The following is a 10,000-nucleotide window of genomic DNA, read 5'->3' on the forward strand; positions in this document are numbered from 1 at the left end:
CTTAAAAAAATATCGCCAGCAAAAGCGAGACGAAGTGAAGAGAAGTGCAGCCGCCGGCCTAAGGAGTGGTGGGGCGAACAGGGGGCGCGAGGGTGGGCTTGGGTGGGTGGGTGGGTGGGAGGAGAAGGGGATCTCATGGCCAGCGAGGTGGGCGGGGCAGGAGGTGGAGGAGGCCGCGACGGAGAAGAAGAAAGAAAAAATAAACATAAAAAATACAAGATAAGAAAAAAAACTTACTGTAAACACTTTCCCTAACAGCATCCCCTCGCCCCCCCCCCCCATTAACCCAGTCAGATCCTACCCAAGCATCCAGCAAACAAGGACTCGTTTTAGGTTGCTTGCCTGCCTGCCTGCATGTCTGCCTGCTTCCCTGTCTAATCGCCTGCTTGAATGCGGACACTTGCCTGCTTGCATACCGATCGCTGCAGCCACTGACTGGACTGACCCGATTCTGCTGCTAGGCGCTGCTAATCACTTCCTTGGCCGTATATGGATATTTACGAGGAGGAGGAGGAGGAGGAGGAGGAGGAGGAGGAGGAAGTGGAGGAGGAGGAGGAGGAGGAGGAGGAGGAGGAGGAGGAGGAGGAGGAGGAGGAGGAGGAGGAGGAGGAGGAAGAAGAAGAGGAGGAGGAAGTGGAGGAGGAGGAGGAGGAGGAGGAGGAAGAGAGAGGAGGTAAGTAAGGTGAAGGGGAAAAAGGAGGAAAAGGATGACGACGATAAAGGAAGGTGGAAAGAAGAAATGGAAGATGGGAGGGGGGGGGGGGAAAGGGAGAAGAAGAGTAAAAAAATACAATATTGTAAGAAGAAGAGTAAAGGAAAAGACGAAGACAAGGGGAGATAGAAAAGGAGATGAAATGGAAGATGGAGAGTAGATGGAAAAGGATACGGAGGAAACGTACTCAAAGAAGGAAAACGAAGACGAAGAAGTAAACGCGGATAGCGAGATATAGTAAAAAAATATATATATACATAATAATAATAATAAAGTAGTCTGATCCACGCCCTTGCCCCAATCACAGTAAGACGAATTTTCTTTAACTCTGCGAACACAAGCCTAAGGGTATGTCACGTGGCCTTTACCCCCCCTCCCCCCCTCCCCCAACCCCGTGACTCTCCCCTCCCTTCCAGCCCTCGTCGCTTTTCATCGTAATTATACATGATTCATTATCACAGCCATGCACTGTGCGTCATTCCCCCTCTGGTCTTGTCGCAGCTATGACGAAAGTGTCTCTGTCTCTGGGTCTGTTTCTATCTGACTCTCTCTCTCTTTCTCTCTGTTTCTATGTTTTTCTTTTTCTCTTTTTCTGTCTGTCTGATTGACTGACTGACTGTCTGTCTGTCTGTCTGTCTGTCTGTCTGTCTGTCTGTCTCTCTCTATATATATAGATAGATATACAAATATATATATATATATAAATATATATATATATATATATATAAACACATGTATGTATTTAATTTCTTTGCTTCTTATCTAAGACTACATCCACACGTTTCCGTTAATGATAATGACAACAAATCTTCTAACAGAAAGAGATGTGGGATGAAAAGAATTAGATAAGACTGATAGAAAGAAAGAGAATATAAATCCCCAAACCAGGAAAAAAAAAGAGCGTCAGCACCCTCCCCCCTCCCCCCTTCCCCTCCCCCATTCCTCAATCCCCCCTCTCCCCTCCCCCTACTCCTCAATCCCCCCTCCCCTCCCCACACTCTTCAATCCCCCCTCCCCTCCCCCACACTCTTCAATCCCCCTCCCCTCCCCAACTCCTCGATCCCCTCTCCCCTCTCCCTACTCTTCAATCCCCTCTCCCCTCCCCAACTCCTCAATCCCCTCTCCCCTCCCCAACTCTTCAATCCCCCCCCCCTCTCCCCATCCTCCTCCTCCCCGTCTGTTTTAACGGTGCGATCCGTTTCCTTAGCGGGATCTCAAGGAACCGCCGTATTAGCATAGCATGCGTCCTCCGAAGATCCTTCCGCAAGGCAAGGCGAGACTGCAACCGTTTCTCAGAAGGAAAGGTGCGTCTTAGGAACGGAGACTCGTCGAGCTGAATCACGGATCACGAATCCTTGGTCAAGATTGCGTGATTCGTGATTCGTGATTCGGGTTGCTTTTGCGGTGACTCGTGGATTGAGTCTCAAGACTGATTTTTTTTTCTTTTTCTTTTTCTTTTTTTCTTCGGGGGTTCCTTGATGAAATAGGCATTTGGGGAGCTCGGTGCCTAAACGTAAAGGGAGAAGAGGAGGGGGAGAGAGAGGGGGAGAGGAGGGGGAGAGAGAGGGGGAGAGGAGGGGGAGGAGGGGGAGAGGAGGGGGGAGAGGAGGGGGAGGAAGAGAGAGGGTGAGAGGAGGAGAGGGACAGAGATGGGAGAGAAGAGAAGGAAGCGGAGAGGGAGAGATAGAAGGTAGAGAGGAAGAGAGTCTTCACTCTTACAGATACGTTTTATTCACTCCAGAGAGAGAGAGAGAGAGAGAGAGAGAGAGAGAGAGAGAGAGAGAGAGAGAGAGAGAGAGAGAGAGAGAGAGAGAGTGAGAGAGAGAGAGATACAGAGAGAGAGAGAGATACAGAGAGAGAGAAAGATACAGAGAGTGAGAAAGATACATATATATATGTATATATATATATATATATATATATATATATATATATATATATATATATATATATAGAGAGAGAGAGAGAGAGAGAGAGAGAGAGAGAGAGAGAAAGAGAGAGAGAGAATGAGATTCAGAAAGAGAGAGAGGTACAGAGAGAGAGAAACAGAGTGAGCGAAAGAGAAAGAGAGACAAGTCAAAACGACCGCCCGTGCCACGCAATGACAAAGCCCACCACCTCCTCCACACCTACACGTCGCCAGTCTTCAACGAATATTTTCCACCGAATTCTAGTTGCGAAAGCGGGCGGTTACCGACACACACACACACACACACACACACACACACACACACACACACACACACACACACACACACACACACACACACACACACACACACACACACACACACACACACACACACACACACACGCCTCTTCTCCGCGACCGCCGAAAACTCTTTTTTTTTTCTTTTTTTTCTTTTTCTTTTTCTCTCTAACCGCGACGACGCTTCGGATTTTGCATGACCGAATTCGCATGATTGAGCTCGCGGTTCTCGGCGACTCGCACGCCCTCCTCCTCCTCTACGGCCGGGCGGTTCCTTCCTCTTTCTCTGCTCATTCTTTTTTAGTTTCTTATCGCTGTTCTTAGTAGTAGTAGTAGTCGAAGGGGGAGTAGTATTGTTGGTTTGTTTTTGTTGTTGTTTTCAAGATTATCATTATTGTCATTTTCATCATTATAGTGATAATCATTATCATTATCATTATCATTATAATTATAATTATCATTATTATTATCCTTATCATCATCATTAACATTATTAATATTACTAACATTAACTTTTGTTATAATCATTAACACTACCATCATCATCAATAGCCTTACTAATATCACTTTTGTTATCATCATCACCGCATATAATTATCATCATCATCATCATCATCCCTTTTCTCATGCCTACCTTTCCTAATCTCTACACCACCTTTCTACCCCATTCAGACTCCCATCTCCCCCCTCCCTCTCCCCCTCCCCCTCCCTCTCCCCCTACCTCTCCCTCCCTCTCCCTCTCCCCCTCCCTCTCCCTCTCCCCTTCCCTCTCCCTCTCCCCCTCGCCCTCCCTCTCCCCCTACCTCTCCCTCTCCCTCTACCTCTCCCTCTTTGTTGCTACGTGAAAAAAAGATAAACACCCCCACCCCCCACCCCCCTATATACCAGCATTCCTGAGACCACAATAAAAGGGCTTTGCAGTATAGCCTCGTAGTCCTTATCTCAACCAGATTTGAACTTGAAGCTTATCTCGGAATCTCTCATTTCTTCCCCCCCCCTTCCTCCCTCTGCTCTCCCCCACCCCCCCTTCCCTCCCTTCATCGGCATTCATACGACCTTACGACTCGCTACGACTTACACCCCCTTCCCTTCCCCCTCCTCCCCCCCTCCCCCCCCCCTTACGGCTCTTAGTACAGACGAGGATTGTGGGAACTCTTACAATGAGCGAGATAACGTTCTTCCTGGAAATTGGCTGCCGATAAGAACACTCAGTCAAATGGGGAGGCTGTGTGGATATTTCTTTTCACGTCTTTTTTTTTCTTTTCTCGAAAAAGGAGTGTGTGTGTGTGGGGGGGGGAGGTGCCTTTAGGGTTTGAAAAAAAGGGGGGGAAAGTTGTTTTTTTAATGGGTGGGGGGTGGGGGGGTAAGTACTGAATGAGAGGTATTTGCCGAAGGAAATGAGATACTCTTACTTTCTCTCTCCTTCTTTCTTTCCTTCCCGTCTTCAGTTCCCAAGCCTTTTTCTCGTCTCCCCCCCCCCCTCTTTACCTCCCTCCCACCCTTTCTGCCTTCATCCCTTCCTCTTCCCCATCTCCCCCTTCTCCCTTCCTCTCTCGCTCTCCCTCCCTGTCCCCAATCCCTCTCCCTCTCTAGCGAATCTCCCTCGCACCAGCGCCCTTCCGACAGCCCGGGTCTGGTTTTAAAGGACTGGTTCGCCGTTACCTGTTTGCGAGGTCTGGCAGGCGGGGCTGTCCTCGCTCGATTTTCTTGCCAGATCAAGATTCGCCCCGCTGATTAGCCCGCTCTCGTCGGCGGGACGTGGTTGTGAAAGTGATGAAATAACGGATTACACAAGCGGGCGCGAGCGCGGGCGCGCGCACACACAACACACACACACACACACACACACACACACATATGTATATATATATATATATATATATATATATATATATATATATATATATAAAGAGAGAGAGAGAGAGAGAGAGAGAGAGAGAGAGAGAGAGAGAGAGAGAGAGAGAGAGAGATCCATAATACAATGCCAAACGTACATGTAAACAGATCAATATTAAAAGAGAAAGAAGGAGTTTGATGCCAAGATAATATATCTAGAACACGATAAGACCAGCTGGCTGATAGAATGCGAAAAATAACACGGCAGGAAATTCCACCGTTATATCTATCTATATCTCTGATTTCTATGAATCTATCACGAGTAAGACCGTAAATGTATCTCTTATGTTTTCTTTCATATTCATAAGACACAGAATTATCGTCTTTGTATCCAGTAACGTCTGGAAATAAAATAAAAAAAGCCCATTATGGATATATTCTGCTTTTCATTATCTTCTATCCTCCCGTTAACAGATCAGTCTATCCATCAATCTCCTACTGCACCAATATCCAATTATCCCAACCATTCATCACAATCTATCGCTGGTTTCGAACAAAAGCAACACGCCTAAGACATCCTCCTAACGAGAATAGCTAAGCTCCCCCTTCTATAAACACGAGAGCGAAAAGCAAAGAAAACGGGAGAGGACCACGCCCCGCCATTGTGTCTCGCCCACAAACCTCGACCTTAATGACACCATGCGGGTCCCACGCCCACACGCCCGTACCTTTGGCGATGATGATTCCAAAGGGAGCGTGGGTTTCATTCACTGTGGCTCCTCTAAAGGATTCTCAAATCTAGATTTATCTTCGTCTTCCTTTCTGGATTCTTTATAAAATCTCAGGATGGTTCGTAACCTCCTTTACCATTTTCTTAAACAGACGATATATATATTTTTTTTTTTTTCAAATATTCCGCTTTATCACTCAAACCCCAAACCACATCTCCAACCCAATGCGTAATCCACGATCACTCTTACAGACGATCTTTATAACAATTATCTCTAAAAGGTTTCTAGAAAAATGTCTAGATCTTTTCTGTATGTAACTGGTTACGGGCGGGGCTCACAGAAAGACGTTCTATGAGACCAACAGACACATGAACCTTCTTGCACGATACACCCCCCCCCCCCCCCGCCCAAAAAAAAAAAAAAAAGTATATATATCTTTAAGCGACCAAGGCCCGGCGTGGCTCTCTCGACCTCGGAAAAAGGTAACAGGTAAATTTGGGGGGGGGGGGGTGGCCTCTGACGTCCGCTCAGCACGCGAGAGATGGCGATGTTGCCCTGCCACGATGTTGCTAGGGTTTCCGGTTGCATTCTGCACTCGCCGTCAACAAGAAGTGTTGCGAGTTGGGACGGGATGTTGTTGCTGGTGTTACATATACATATACATATACATGTGTGTGTATGTGTGCGTGTGTGTGTGTGTGTGTGTGTGTGTGTGTGTGTGTGTGTGTGTGTGTGTGTGTGTGTGTGTGTGTGTGTGTGTGTGTGCGCGCGCGCCTTCTAGAACACGGAGATACCTTGGCAGCCAAAGGAACAGTTATCTTGCCACTTATTTCTCTGATCCTTCAGATCCTGGCTATCTCTGGATTTACGTTCATGGGCATAAGTGCATATGAACTAATTAAACGGTGTCAATACTTTCCCTGTTATCACACACTTGTACACACACACACACACACACACACACACACACACACACACACACACACACACACACACACACACACACACACACACACACACACACAAACCCACCCACCCACCCACCCACCCACCCACCCACACAAACACAAACCCACCCACGCACACAAACACCCACCCACGCACACAAACACCCACCCACGCACACAAACCCACCCACCCACCCCCATCCACGCACACAAATCCCCGAACAAAACAAGCACGATAATGAAAGGCCAATCAGGCAAGCACTCCTCGAGCCTCGGCGTGCCTTATCGCAAGCAGCCGCTATCAGAGTCAAGTCCTCGAGATCCTGGCGACGACTGTCAAAGCACAAGGTCTCAGAAGGCTGGCTCTGGCTCTTCCTCTTTCTCTCTCTTCCTCTTCTCTATCTCTTTCTCTTCCTCTTCCTCTTCCTCTTTCTTTCTCTTTCTCTTCCTCTTTCTCTTTCTCTTCTCTTCCTCTTCTCTATCTCTATCTCTTTCTCCTCCTTGATCTCTTTCTCTTCCTCTTTCTCTATCTCCCTCTCTTCTCTTCTCTTCTCTTCTCTTCCTCTTTCTTTATCTCTTCTCTTCTCTTCTCTTTCTCCATATCTTTCACTGCTCTTCTTCTTCTCTACATTTTCCTCCTATCTCTTTCCCTTCTCTATCAATTGCTTTCCCTATCTCTTTCTGTTCACTCTTTCTCTATATCTTCCTCTTCTCTATCTCTTCATCTTTCTATATATTTCTATTTTCTTCCTGCTTTTGCATTTGTTCTCTCTCATCATGTTTTCTCTTCTCTTTTTTCTGTTTACTCGTTTGTGTGTGAAGGGAGGAAATGAGAAGGAGAAGAAGGGAGGGAGGGAGGAAGGGAGGGAGGATGGGATGGGAAGGGAAGGGAAGGGAAGGGAAGGGAAGGGAGGAAGGGAGGATGGGATGGGATGGGATGGGAAGGGAAGGGAAGGGAAGGGAAAGGGAAGGGAAGAGAAAGGGAAGGGAAGGGATGGGAAGGGAAGGGAAGGGAAGGGATAGGAAGGAAAGGGAAGGAAGGAAGGGAGGGAGGAAGGGAAGGGAAGGGATGGGAAGGAAAAGGAAGGGAAGAGAGGGAAGGAAAAGGAAGGGAAGAGAGGGAAGGAGGGAGGGTCTTGCCTTTCTTTAATTTGTTGTTTTTTGGGGGTGTTGTCTTTCTCCTCTATTATCATTTTTGTTTTGCTTCTCCGTTTCTCTTGCGTCTTTTCATCCCACACTCTCTTCATCCTTTCTTTTCTCTTCCCTTTCTACCGCCATTTTCTTTCCCTCCGTCTTATCTGTCTCGTCTTTTGCAAGCATCACTTTCGAACTTACACTTTACTTGCATTGCATTGCAACGGAAATCCCGATCTTAACTGCATTCTAATCCAAATTATCAATCTCATTCCCACGATCCAGTTACTTCTTCTGGCAGTTTCATATGAAGTAAAAAAAAGGAAAAAAAAAGAAGAGAAAAAAATATATATACATATATAAAATTATCGATTATCTATATATATACTTAATAATACACATATACTTATACATATATACATACATACATACATATATATATATATATATATATATATATATATATATATATATATATATATACATATATGTGTGTGTGTGTGTGTGTGTGTGTGTGTGTGTGTGTGTGTGTGTGTGTGTGTGTGTGTGTGTGTGTGTGTGTGTGTGTGTGTGTGTGTGTGTGTGTGTGTGTGTGTGTGTGTGTGTGTGTATGTATCTATATGTTTATGTTTATATATGTATATATATATATATATATATATATATATATATATATTATATATATATATATATCTATATATACATATATATATATATATATATATATATATATATATATGTATGTATATAAATCTAAATGTCTGTGGAACTCACCTTCTCCCTCTGGGTATCACACGTCACGATCTGGAAAGAACGAGAGCGAATTAGCTTTTTCTTGCATATTCCATAATATTCATACACATGGGCACACAGACACGCAAACATGTACACACTTTTTAATTACTCTTCATCCCTTTCCTTCACCACCGATAAAAAAACACACCAATATCTTCTTTAGAAAAAAAATAACTTCTAGAAAAAGATAACAATAATTTCTAGAAAAAAGCTAACAATAATTTCTAGATAAAGATACCAATAATTTCTAGAAAAAATATGCCAATAGCTTCTAGAAAAAGATACCAATAGCCTCTAAAAAAATACCAATAATTTCTAGAAATAAATACCAATAACTTCTAGAAAAATATACAAATAACTTATAAACAATTGCCAATAACTTTTCGAAAAAGATACCAACAACTTCCAGAAAAAGATACCAATAACTTCCAGAAAAAGATACCACTAATTTATAGAAAAAGATACCAACAAATTCCAGAAAAAAGATACCAACAAATTCCACAAAAAGATACCAACAACTTCCACAAAAAAGATACCAATAACTTCTAGAAAAAGATACCAACAATTTCTAGAAACTCGCTGAACACTGGTGTACCTGATGGCGTGCGTGTGAGTGCGGCGTGAATATGAAGAGCAGACAATAGGCGGATTTGATAACGAAGGAATGTGTCTATATTCTTTATTCAAATTGCGATAAGATAAGAGACGCAACAATCACTCAGCTATAGAACTTATGGTGTTACTTGAACCCGATCTGAACCCCTGGATGGCTTACCTTATTTAATGTCGGGTTCTATAAATATAATATATATATATATATATATATATATGAGCATATGCATATGTGTGTGTGTGTGTGTGTGTGTGTGTGTGTGTGTGTATGTGTGAGTGTGTGTGTGTGTGTGTGTGTGTGTGTGTATATATATATAATATATACATATATATATATAATATGTATATATATATACATACATATATATATATATATATATATATATATATATATATATATATACATACAGATACACACACACACACACACACACACACACACACACACACACACACACACACACACACACATATACATATATATCTATACATGAATTAGAGATTCAAGTCACATTTCAGGTTACCGAGGTTATTTCTATGTGAGAAAGATGGTAGAATGCAGTAACGCATTTTAATATAGAAATACTAATTTTAGCTCCCTGACCTTGATATACATACATACATACATACATACATACATACATACATGCATACATACATAAATATATATATATATATAATATATATATATATATATATATATATATATATATATATATATATATATATAATAATACATATATATATATAAATTATATAAATATAAAAAATATATATAAATATATATATGTGTGTGTGTGTGTGTGTGTGTGTGTGTGTGTGTGTGTGTGTGTGTGTGTGTGTGTGTGTGTGTGTGTGTGTGTACATGTACACACACACACACACACACACCCTCACCTTCTCCCTCTCCCTCTCCCTCATCCTCACCCTCTCCCTCTCCCTCTCCCTCTCCCTCACCCTCACCCTCACCCTCACCCTCACTCTCACCCTCACCCTCACCCTCTCACTCTCCCTCACCCTCTAG

At 43.5% G+C, this 10,000-nt stretch overlaps 1 protein-coding gene across 1 annotated transcript in view; it reads right to left on the reverse strand.

Moving 5' to 3' along the window:
- Positions 1 to 10,000, reverse strand: part of LOC122266064 (uncharacterized) — a 43,022-nt gene that overhangs the window by 32,560 nt on the left and 462 nt on the right. The window contains exon 2 of the mRNA XM_086540379.1: positions 8,344 to 8,373. The gene's annotated coding sequence lies outside the window, so the exon portion shown is untranslated. The remainder of the gene's footprint in view (positions 1 to 8,343; positions 8,374 to 10,000) is intronic.

Source organism: Penaeus japonicus, unplaced genomic scaffold (assembly GCF_977035675.1).
Source record: "Penaeus japonicus unplaced genomic scaffold, GWHDUDI00000001_assembly GWHDUDI00000010, whole genome shotgun sequence".
Classification (NCBI taxonomy): Eukaryota; Metazoa; Arthropoda; class Malacostraca; order Decapoda; family Penaeidae; genus Penaeus; species Penaeus japonicus.